Source organism: Barbus barbus (genome assembly GCF_936440315.1).
Source record: "Barbus barbus genome assembly, chromosome: 24".
Lineage (NCBI taxonomy): Eukaryota > Metazoa > Chordata > Actinopteri > Cypriniformes > Cyprinidae > Barbus > Barbus barbus.
The window spans coordinates 10,114,770-10,127,304 of record NC_136752.1 but is presented as its reverse complement, the minus strand read 5'-3'; the positions used below and the strand labels follow the sequence as shown (position 1 = coordinate 10,127,304).

Sequence of the window (12,535 nt, the reverse complement as noted above, 5' to 3'; positions counted from 1 at the left end):
ATTGCAAGGGGGAAAAAAATGCCGAAATTAGCTAATTTTCAACGTGGGCCATCTCAGGTGCCAACGCTTATACTTAAATCATTGAGATATTTTTTCACCAGTGCATAATTTACGCAATTTAAATTTTCCAAAATGATTTTGTCATCAAAGTTTGTCATAACTGCATGCCAGTCTCGATTTGTTCACACACCCAGCCTAACAAACAGACATCATACATTTCATGCCTTATGCAATTTACACAATTGCAAAATAGATATTTCATGTGCTGGGAAAAATAAATGGTAAGCTACTTGATAATATCTGTTGTGCAACATTAGTTGTTTCTGTTCCAAACCATTTGTCTGAACCTCCCTCCTTTGCTTGTAACTGGAATTGACACCTAAACTTGGTGATCACCTCTTCTTGAAGTGTGTGAGGCAATAGATTTTCATTATCTCTAAATGTTTATGGAAAATGTAGAACTGGTTCAACGTGTTTTTCACTGCCGGAGATAAACTACACCCATGCAAGCTATTCTGCTGATCAGTTCATAATATGGTGTTATTGAGGAACATGTTTCTGCAGCCGTACAGTCTGTTCTGTTGTTTGAGGTATTCTCGTCAGTTGTATTCTGCCCAGCTTTTGTTGTGCTATTTATAACCAGGTAGGCTGAAACTATGATCAATTCCGATGTGTTTCTCATGACATATAATTTAGCAATTATGAATTCTGAAACTTTATGAATCACAGCTTTTATCACTGCAAATGTTTAAAAAGAGAAAATGTTTTCTTAAGCTAATTGCAGGTCACTGTGTTCACTGAACTGAAATAGAAATATTGTTTGGAATTTCCTGACAGGTTAAATGCAAAATGACATGTTATAGGCATGTTGTTACTAATGTTGTTATTTATTTAATATTTATTGCAATTTATGGGCTTATTACACTATAATTCCATGAGTTGGACATACATTTAAAAAATCTTAGATATGAATTAAAACCTAATCGAATGGCTAATTGAGCAAAACCATTCAGTACGCATTCACAGTGTTGCTACTATGACACATCTTCTATCAAAATATGGACAATTAAATGTCTATATTCACAAGCCTGTATACAAGATATATATATAGCCTCAGAAGGACTGGACTTGGAAGGGCACATCCTCATGTAGGATTCATCCTTTTGTTTGAGAAGCACCCACATTCTATAATAGTTTAGCAGCAGTAGGGTAGCATACTCTTTGAATAATTTTACATTTTAACCGCTATAAGAACTAAATGTTTCTATTTATTTCCTTGATTTCTTTCACATTTATCACATCATCATCATCATGCACATGCTAAACTTATATCTAAATATGTTACAATTTAAATTAAATCCACATTGCTATAAGGGGGCATCTTACCAATCTACTACATATAAGAGATGACTGATAGGCCTACTGATTAAATAAATTAGGTAAATACATCTTCCTGTCAAAACAAGTGGAGAAAACTTTGTATCCTTGTTGTGACACATGTTCAGTTAACCAAAGGGCATTATATTTGTTTAGCCTGACAGTTGACAGGCTACAACAATACCAGGATTTAAGGCTTCACAAAAACTTCCGCCCTGTACATGATAACAAACAAGACTGTTTTGAACAGAAAGGATTTTTTATATTAGATGTTTTATATAAGTGAAAGTTGCCTATCATTCAAAGTCCTTTCAGAGACATGACCTCATCTGATCTCAAAACATTTCCTTCCTTTCTCTGTTGTCTTTGAGAATGCTCACCCTAGCTAATCTCGAATGTCAGTGAAGTCCCCTGAAGGTTATCTATGATGTCATCTGCGATGGGCTCTGATATTTACGAGCTCTTCAAATGACTGTGCCGCGGGAGGGAGATGCCACAAGGCCAGCGTCGATCTCTCATGCACACGTGTGCAGGGAAACAGGGGGAGAGCTGTTATTTACCAAACACAAACATTTACCAGACTTAAACACCTTTAGAAAGTTTACAGGAAACCGGCTGAAAAAATAACAACTATATAATGGTTGTAGATCTATAATTGTTTTACACAGATAAATGAAAACTGGGAAGAAAATAAAATATATTACTCCTATTGTTTGATTCAGATGTGAAGTCTCACTGCTACAATTAGTCATTTGGTTGCTATAAATCTGTCATCTGGAGTGCTAAATGACAGATCGACTGTAAGCTGTTTCAAGCGGCGTAAGAATGTTTCAACATCATCATCTTTTTTTCTTTTTGTTGTATGAGCGACACTTTAAAACTGTCTCGGTATCTATTTATTAAACCTATTATTATTATAGTATATGCCTATTTCAGACTTTGGTCCCAGTTTATATTAGGTGGCCTTAACTACTATGTACTTACATCAAAAAAATAAGTGCAATGTACTTATTGTGTTCATATTGGATTGTAAAACACATTTGTTTCTATAAGGTGGGATACGGTTAAGATTAGGGACAGGTTTGGTAGCACTGGTAGGTTTAAGGTTGGGTTAAGGTGTAAGGAATGGGTCAGACGTGTAATTGTGAATGTAGTTACAGAAATTAATTGCAGATGTAATTACAAGCAGGTAATATAAGTGCAATGTAAAGACATGTATGTGCACAACAAGGGCATTGGACAAAATGATTAATTTAAATGCAAGTATGTAGTAGTTAAGGCCACTTAATTACCCAGACATTTTTTTTATCCTTATTTCAGATGTATTGCTGTCACCATTGTGGTGTCATTTCAACAACAATTAACAGTTTTGGCTATAATAATGTTTTATCAAAAGTTAAATGACTAGCCCTACAGGTTTGCTTGACTTCAGCGTGGAGCATGTGTATAAAGTGCGACGGGTCAACCCACGCACAGAGACATAAAGCAGCATATATATTATACTGTAAAACAATACAGAAACCTTCCGCTGCATTTGCAGGCACAGAAGTCTCATGGAGGACATCTGAGCTTCATCAGGTTTCAGGTGCAGGTACATAAATGGACCACAGGCCTTAACTGACTCAGATGGGGGAGTCCCGATCGCTGCATGGCCCGAGAATTATGCTTCAGAGGGGAGCGATAGCATAACAGCCCCCTCCACCATGATCGGCACCATCAGTAAGTTATCACTGAACTACAAAAACACCCACTCGTTTTTGGAAAGACAGACTGGTTCCCAACACCTACAACCCCCATGAAAGATGCGGGCTTCCCCTATGTGCCAAAGACGGAGGGATCCTTTTCAAATGTGCTTCTTTACAGAGAGTGAGTGAAGAAAAAAATAATAATTTTCCATGAAAGCCACTGCTTACATAGCTGTGACTTCCTCTGCTTTCCCCTGTAAACAAACCATGTCAGGGTCATAATGACTCAGCTACACAAAAACGTCCTAGATTAAAGCTCCATGACTGACGACCTGCTTGAAAACATTGAGGCTTCAAGTTGCCATCTTTACCCATGTCCGTAGCCTGTCTGTTAAAATTAAACTGTTGTTGTTTCATTATGTACACTGCAATATTGGAAAAATCTGTATTTTGGTCATTTTCAGTAAAACAAACTCTTAAAATATTATGTATTTTCAGAATGTTTAGTTGTTCTGCATGTAGATAGACCCTGGTAATATTATAAATTTATTTATTTGGCCTTTGGGAGAAGAGTGGACTAGGACTGTTGTTTTGAATGTTTTGAAGTCTGTAATCAGTCATAGAAGCAAATGTTATAGAAAATAAACATTTGTGGTCCATTAGCAGGGTCTATTTTGCGAAACTTTCATGAGTATCAGAGTATCAATGGCATAGTGACAGAGACAGCAGGTAGATAATCAAATGTAGAGGACCAAGGACAGAACCCTGAGGTACACTTTGAAAAAGGAGAGTACAGGGAAATTTTAGTCTTCTGATCTCTCAAATACTCGAGAGGTAAAGTAATTATTTTCTTTATTGTTCCTTAGAAAATATCTTTGGCTACGTTATAATAATTTCCTCATTTGGAATATGATACAAAACTGTGTAGGTGGTCGTTTTGAGGGAATTTTGCTGTTGAAAAGATGACATTTAACAGCACTCAAATGAACAAAATTACATTTAATAAAGATTAAAGAATAAAGATGTGCAATTGGGAGCAGTACGCCTAGTACAAGATTTCAAGTAAATACATTTTATTCTTGAGCACACAAAGTTATTCCATTGGTAGAGAAGACTTTGAGAATACCACACAAATTAAATAGACTACTTTTATGTTGCTTTAGTAACCACATTTGGGTGATCATTCTAAAAAAGTATATATGAAGTGAATAAATTCATTGTTATCATCCTTGCTCTAACATTTTCATAAAGGAACATCTGGTCTTATTGGTTTGTTTTACCACTGATTCTCAAAGTCTTTCATTTCATCATTTTGATGACTGATAACATTTCTCACCAAAAGTGCTGCATTGACACTGTAATTCACGTTTTAATCCCTGTCATTTCTAAAACCGGCTCAAATGTAATGCTTTTAATACAATCATATTGTGAAAAACTTTGGTCTTTTCTGATGTCTATAACCATCAATGGCATGCAATTTACAGAAAATATGTCTGTTTCAGATTCAAATGGACTCCTGGTATCATTCAGTGGCAATGATCTCATTCATACTGAAGCATTAAATTGAGCTTTTTTATGATTTTGCTTTATCTGATTAGTAGTGGGAGGATGGGTATTCACTGACCTTTGTTTTCACAGGGAAAAAAAATTCAGGACACAAAGAAACAACCCACGCTTGAAGAGATACAGGAAATGACGTCATAATTTAAAGCATTTAAAACCTGATTACTGAGGGGGCCGCATGAGGTGGAATTTAGGCCAAGCCAGAGCATCGGCAAACCATGCACTGTGACTGTTCTACTGATACAAGATATATTTTAAATGAAAGTTATTCTTGGCCACATCTGATCTGGTCCTATATGAATTGAGAGCTATGAATTTGACCCTAGAAAAATTGTGAGAAAATGCTTACATGGTAGCATGTAATAATATGTAAAGTCATCTAAAGGACTCCGATCACAAGTTTTACTACAGTCAAATGTTGTCTTATAACACCAAAGTTTATTCTTCCTTTATCCAAGTTTTATTCCAAAACTGTGGGATGGGAAACCTGTTTCTTCCTTATGTTCATGCTGAGTTGGAGAAATCATGGAAGAAACCTTTTTCATCTTGTGTTCATCTCTTCCATATCGTGAATTATGTGAATGTGAAGGGGATGCGCAAGCATCGGTGTGTATTGATGCCCCCCGTTGAAGGGACGCTCGCGGGCTATCTTTCAGCGGGAGAAACATTGACACTGAAGACTCCCACTCTGCCATCTAAACCGCTGCGTACCACATCATAATTAAATGGCAGAACATATGCGGCTCCAGGTCAGGATGGTGGAGAACTGAGTTCCTGGCATACTATGGCAGTGTTACAAGCCTAACAGGCTGACCTGCTAAAACAGCGGGATGAAGGCCAGGTTCTTTCCCCTGACATGGTGGCCGAGTTGCGTCATGCCATGGATTTAGTTCTGTAGACTACCAAGCAAACTGCTGCCGCTATTGGCCGTTCAATGGTGGCAATGATGGCTATTGAAAAACATCTGCGGAAAGACATCTGTGGTTTAATCTGGCTGACACTGGGCAGAAAGAAAGTAATTTCTTACTCAGTGCACCAGTATCACTATTTGAGCTTTTCGGAACTTCTGTTGAGACAGTGGCGAAGAGGTGAAGACTAACTTTTACAAAGTTTTTACAAAATTTATACCGCACCATTCTAGAGCCACCCCTCAAAACTCCAATGGTCCAGGCCTATCTCGATTCAAGGATCATAGACAGGCCCAGAGGGAAAGCGTCACCACTCGAGCCCCTCCTCTGTAGAGGAGTAAAGGGGCTTTCGCACCAGGTAGTTCTAGGAACAAAGCCAGCATGACCTGGACTGCTGGAAATTGGCCAGGAACCAGTTTCTCCCTTGGGCCGTTTTGCTGGTTGCAATTCACACCGGCAGCGGGAACTCTGATGCAGCCGACAGTGGCGTCTTTATTCACGGCATTTACAAACATCAACAAATGGTGAATGGAGGATGTCATGATCTGAGCTGTTTTTGTTGTGTCATTGGTTACATGATAATGAAGATGGAATTTACAGAACTGAAAGGGCATGAAAATCTGTCTAAATCTCCTACGACAACTTGCAGTGTCACATATCGTTGAGGCTGAGAAAAGAACACAAGGTTGCAGACAACAGGTAGCTAAATGTTGTTATCACTGTTTTCCATGTTCATGGAGTAAATATTTTTACATGGCCTTTTTAAAAATACCAGGTAACCAGTGTTTTGTATGCATTTGGCCAATCAGTGTACACTATACTAGAATTTGTCTATGAATAGGATATATGTTGCGACCATATATGTTCACAATAAATACTTGATTTATGTATGGAAGTATATTAATATATACACACACTGATCAGCCACAACATTAAAACAACCTTTCTAATATTGTGTAGATCCCCTTCATGTTGCCAAACAGCTCTGGACTTCATTAAGACCTCTGAACGTGTCCTGTGGTTTTTGGCACCAATACATTAGCAGCAGCTCCTTTAAGTCCTGCAAGTTGCAAGGTGAGGCTTCCATTGATCAGATGGTCACTTGACCATAAACAATAAAATTACTTCCTTGAAGTGTCCATCAAATGTACCCCTGAATTTTTTCAAATTTATATGAAAATACACTTTATAAAAGCAAATTTAATATATGTATGTGCAGATTTGTATATCACTCTCATGAGTGACCTGAAGCCTGTTTACTCTTTAAACATTAATTTATTTATTTTTTCAGGCTGAAGAAAATGGATTGGTTTGTACTGTGTTTATCGTGATGCTACACAGCTAACCTGCTCTGAAGCCAGTTTTTTTCTGGGTAAGAAATCGCAAACCAATACTGGACCAATCAGCTGTTCGCAAAGTGAAGCGAGGGATGTCCAATCCTGCTCCTTGAGGGCCAGTGTTCAGCAGACTTTAACTTTAACCCACTCCAAAACACTTGCCTGGAAGTTTCGTGCTGTATCCCAGTGTGCCTACTTATACTACTCCCTTAAAGTATGTACTCTTTTGGTGAGGAAAAATTACACACTTCTAAGTGTGTAGTAGAAGAATAGGCAAGATTTGGGACATACTATCACATCATACAATTGCATCTTTAACAGACCACTCTGTCACTATAAACTGGCATGTCAATCATCTTGTCACATTTAACATCCTCCATATTTCATTTCATTTAACTTCCTACTGTATTGGAGAGAAAAGTAGCCATAGTTCTTTATGTGGAAAATTCTGCTCTTTTTTTTTTTTGCCTATTGATGCATTTGAAAGTTAATAGCCAAATAGGTGTTTATAAACATTCTAATCATTGTTGCAGATTAAATATAACCCAGATAACATTAAATAAATATTTTTTACTAGGTTAAATGTTGATTATTAGTAAATCAAACCCCATTATCTAAACATCTCTACTTAATTGTTTTTTAACACATTTTATTCGTGTTTGTAGTTCTGAACTGAATCCTATTGCCAGAGTGCAACAGATTGTGGGCAATAGTAGACATTAGAGTGCACTGTGCACGGATCCACACTTCAACAATCTTCCTGAAATAGTAGAGCATCCGGGGACTTTTTTTCAACTCTTTTCAACATACTATACTTTGGGACACACTTATTCTAATCTCACATACTATTTAGGATGGATAGAATGGACATTGTGATGCAAGGCTAGTAAGCCTGAAGACCTTGATTAGCTGGTTCAGATGTTTTTAAATAGGGTTGGAGCTAAACTCTGCAGGACAGTGGCCATCCAGGAGCAGGATTGCCTGCTCCTTTGAAATAAGATTTGAGACTAAGGCCCTGTTTACACTTGGTATTAAGATGCGTTTGGTCGATCGGATCACAAGTGGACAACGCTAAATACAGGTGTAAACGGGGTGTGAAACGTTTTGAGATTGTCCACTTTCAACCACTTCCAGAAGTAGTCGAAATCGCATTCGACCGGATTGCGCTGGTAGTGTAGAAGCTGTTGTGGTCGAATGCGTTTGAGCAGCCACAAAAGGCTGCCTACTCTCTGCCTACTGACCTAATACATGTGTAATCATTAGAGACGTACAAGGATGCGGATCAGACAGGATTTAAACTTTGACAGGCCGAATCAGAAGTATTATTTTCTAATAACACAAAAAAGAAACAAGAGCAGTAAGTACAAGCAGACGTAATATTAGAGCGCGACACCTTTAGCCCTCCCGCTTGTGTTTTGATGCTGACAGAGAGAGCCATCCATTTATCCTTCTCTTGACATAATCAACACTACAGGGGGTAATCTGGTCAGAAGTTGACGAAAGTGGACAGAATGGATTAAAATGCTAGGTGTAAATTGGTATGTGTCTCCATTGTCCACTTGTGATACGGTCAACCAAAACATATCTTAATACCAAGTGTAAATCGAGCGTCACGCCATATCGTATTTACCATAATTACAATATACCAACTTGTAAAAAGCATTCCAACTTCATTCCAAGAACAACTTCAAGTAGAACATCACTTGTTGTCATTTTGTAATTACAGTAATCGCGTGGCAGCATAAGATCTTGGTGTAAGCAGCATATATTTATTAAAAACAAAACACTCTGTAACTTGGAACAGGAGAAAAACTATAGCAAAGCTAAGGACACTGGGACTAAAGGTAGTGAAACAGAACTCAACCAAGCACAACTAAATGGATAACACTTACAGTGGGCGGGTCATCCTTATCTCCACTAAAGATATGCTAGCAACAGTGACTGCAGTTTGGACCGAAAAAAAATCAGATCTGCTCACATATAACCTGTATCATCAAATTTTCCCCTGTCTGACATCTAAGCCTAATAGTAACAAGAATGTCAAATACTTTTCCTGTGACCACTTGTGATCAGACAAAGCACAAAAAAGTATAAGTAATCCAGTGAAGTCTCTGTAGATAAGTGAGTTTACATGTTTACAACCCTTTCAATCCCCTCAGCGTCATGATGGATTAATGGGTGAGTAGGTGGTGTATGTGCATCAGATAGGAAGTGGTCATTGCATTTTTAACTTCGGAGGAGTGGTGGCAGACTGGCATAGATGCATATGTGTGAGAATCTATTAACTGATTTGGCAGGAGCTGTTATATTATATAAGGGCAGTTTTTAAAGAAGGCATTATCTTACAGATAGTGGTGTATTTCCATGACCCTATGAGGTTTGGAGATTTACAAAAACTACTTTTGTTGTGACACGGAACATAGTTTTAAGAGTCTTTTAGGCAAGAATGTAGTTGTTCAGCCTTCAAATATGTGGTTTGTTAATAAAGATTTGAAACTTTGCATCAATGTTTTCAGACATGTGAGTTCCAGGGGGCCAGCTTGAGCATCTTGTGTGTCCACCAGCTGTTTTAAGTATCCTCATGACTTGCCAGTCCTTGCTGTGAGATGTCACTCCACACTTCCACCAAGGCACTTGCACATACATGTTTTGTCACTGCAAGGATGATCAGCTGTCCTTTCTGTCTCCCTGTAGCACTGTCTTAGGCATCTTATATTACAAACACTGCAGTTTATTGCACTGGCCACATCTGCAGTCCAGGTCAGGAACCCTGGACATCATCTGGTGTTTTTCAGAGTGAGTAAAAGGTCTCTTCAGTGTCTAATTATAGCCTAGTTATAGTTAACTGTGACCTTAATTGCCTACTGCCTGTAAACTGTCCCACATATGCAATAATTGTTCCCTTCCAGGAACTCGAGCAACGCTACGGGGAACGCCTTCAGCGTGACCGCGCTCTGAACCAGAGTGTAAAAATGTCCAATGAAAGGGCGAGACGTCATAGGCGGGTGACGTCACTGACCGGAAAGCATATAAGCACGTGCGGTGGAGCCGGCGTTTGCTTTTCGTCATTCAGCAACCGCTTCTCTGTCTGTGTGTATGGTCTTTGCATGTTGTGAGTCTTATTTAGTGTTGTTTGTCCTGCACAATCACTTGAATAGGCTCCAGCAATATGTGCAAGCACTGGGGCGATAGCAGATCGCATTCCGGGCTGTGTGTTCCTCCCTGCGCACATTATATCACTGCTTGGGATACACGCAGTCTGTGTGTGGTCTGCTTGAGAGCAGAGCGCGCAGATTCAGCTCTCGAGGGAGCTGACTGCCCGTTTGTGAGCTTTTTCAATTCTTATGCCTGCTCTCTGAAGGCTCTCTTTAAAAAAAAAAAAAAAAGAAGAGGAGTGAGTTTCACTAACACTGTAAGAAGGCGGGCGAGCCCCTATCCTCTTCCCTTCCCTAGACCTGTCCTCCTCCGAGGAGGTGGACGCGTCAATGAAACAGTGCTTGCACAAGCATATTAATAATGTGAATGGCGCGCAGTCAGCTCTAAAAAAAAAAAAGGGGGCTGATTGTGTTTCTCATACGCTGTACATCTCACATTCCCGCCGCTGCTGAGGCACGGCGGCAAGTGTGAGTGCGGGGATCGCAGCGCGCGTTGCCGAGGCGACGCGTGCGTTATGTATTCTCATTCATATCAGAGCGATGCCCCGGGTGGAACAGACGCTCGCGAGCTATCTGTCCCCTTGCGTGGCGTTGTCTCTGAAGGCTCGCGGCTGCAGGTCAGGCTGGTGCGTGTCTGCACACCGGAAAAAAAAAAGAAAAAAGAAAGAGAGTGTTGCAGGCGCACCAAGCTGACGTACCTGCTTAGAGAGCTGGATGAGGGATTGGGGCTCAACTTGATTGAAATATAAGAAATTTAGAGAGGCGCAAAACAGAAATTTAGAGAGGCGCAAAACAGAGCGTGGCTACTCGCACCCCACCGAGGTGGGGCCGTGGCAGCTAACGCTCTGGGTCGGGGACCTCTAAGGCTAAGCCGGATCTGCGGACCGTTCTTAAGTCTAAGGGGTTTCTCGGCCAAGAAGCCTACGGGGGTGGGAGATCAGTCTGCCAACCCTGCCAGAGTTCCAGGGCGCAGCTGGCTCCGGCGAGCAATGTTCTCAGTTTCTTCCGCCCCGAAGTGTAGCGGAGCTGAGAAGCTCGCCACCCCTGCGGGGGTCTCTAGAGCTTATGGTTCGGCCGTCTCCTGCCGGTCCTCCGCTTCAGGGCACCGAGCTAGCAGCTCTAGGCACGCCAGAGGCCAGTCTCGAGAGACTGGTTCCCTTAGGAGACCATCGGGCAGCGTGGGAACTACTGCCGATGTGTCTCTTTGGGTCCTGCCTTGCAGGGTCTGGTTCTTCAGCCTGGTCTTCCTAGGAATGACGCGGGTCTGAGGACCGTCGTTCATTAGGAGGCTGAGGCTGAGGCAGTCCTGGTGCTGTGCCCAGGACTTACGAGGGCAGACCCCTCTGGGGCAGATCGGGTGTCCGTCTCCCCCAGTGCCCTCGGGAGAGCAGTCTGCCAACCCTGCCAGAGTTCCAGGGCGCAGCTGGCTCCAGCGAGCGGTGTTCTCAGTTTCTTCCGCCCCGAAGTGTAGCGGAGCTGAGAAGCTCGCCACCCCTGCAGGGGTCCCTAGAGCTCCTGGTTCGGCCGTCTCCTGCCGGTCCTCCGCTTCAGGGCACCGTGCCAGCAGCTCTGGGAACATCAGAGGCCAGTCTCGAGAGACTGGTTCCCTTAGTAGACCATTTAGGCAGCGTGGAAACTACTGCCAAATGGATCTCATTGGGTCCTGCGTACTGTAGAGAAAGGCCTTTTGTATTCAGTTCGGCGCTCCGCCACCGCCTTTCAACGGGGTGATTCCCACGTGCGTGGGCCCCCAGCAGGCTCTGATCATGGAACAGGAAGTAGACACTCTCCTGAGGAAGGAGGCCATCGACGTGGTCCCTCCTCACGGAAGAGAGCCCGGGTTCTACAGCCGGTACTTTATTATTCCAAGGAAGGATGGTAGATCTGCGTCAGTTGAACTGCTCAGTCATGTGACTGAAGTTCAGGGTGCTTACACTCATCAGTCGACGGACGCATCCCTCACCGGTTGGGGAGCGGTCATGAGTGGCCACCCTGTCCGCGGTCTATGGAGCGGTCGCCATGGAAATGTTGGCCGTGTTTAGTGCACTCAAGCACTTTCTCCCGGACCTAAGAGATCACCATGTGTTGGTGCGCACCGACAGCACAGCGGTGGTCTCTTACATCAACCACCAGGGAGGTCTGCGTTCGCGCCCCTTGTACAAGCTGGCGCACCAGATCCTTGTGTGGTTCCAGGGCAAACTTCGCTCGCTCAGAGCCATCGATATCCCTGGGTATCTCAATGTGGGAGCAGACATCCTGTCGAGGCAGGGGCTGAGGCCCGGGGAATGGATGCTTCACCCCGAGGTGGTGAAGCAGATATGGAGGTTTTTGGCTGTGCGACTCGAGAGTCAGCGCTTATGCCCCTCTAGTTCCTCCAGCTCCTTTGGACTGGACCCTTGGTACAGACCTGGCCGAGGCTTCGTCTGTACGGTTTTTCCCCGATCGCTCTGCTCCCGGGAGTTCTGGATGGCAACAGGGATCTGGCGAACAGGTTGGAGACGGGTTCGCCC

The 12,535-nt window shown here is 42.1% G+C and overlaps 1 long non-coding RNA gene across 2 annotated transcripts; it reads left to right on the top strand.

Annotated features, from left to right (window-relative positions):
* Nucleotides 1–497: 497 nt before the first annotated feature.
* Nucleotides 498–8,826, top strand: LOC306844036. 2 transcript variants are annotated; one of them, XR_013781890.1, is made up of 5 exons: nucleotides 498–643; nucleotides 2,918–3,243; nucleotides 4,701–6,232; nucleotides 6,494–6,607; nucleotides 6,825–8,826. It is a non-coding gene; the product is annotated as an uncharacterized lncRNA (long non-coding RNA). The 2 variants fall into 2 exon arrangements; XR_013781891.1 differs by lacking the exon at nucleotides 2,918–3,243 and having other exon boundaries at nucleotides 524–643.
* The last annotated feature ends 3,709 nt before the right edge of the window (nucleotides 8,827–12,535 follow it).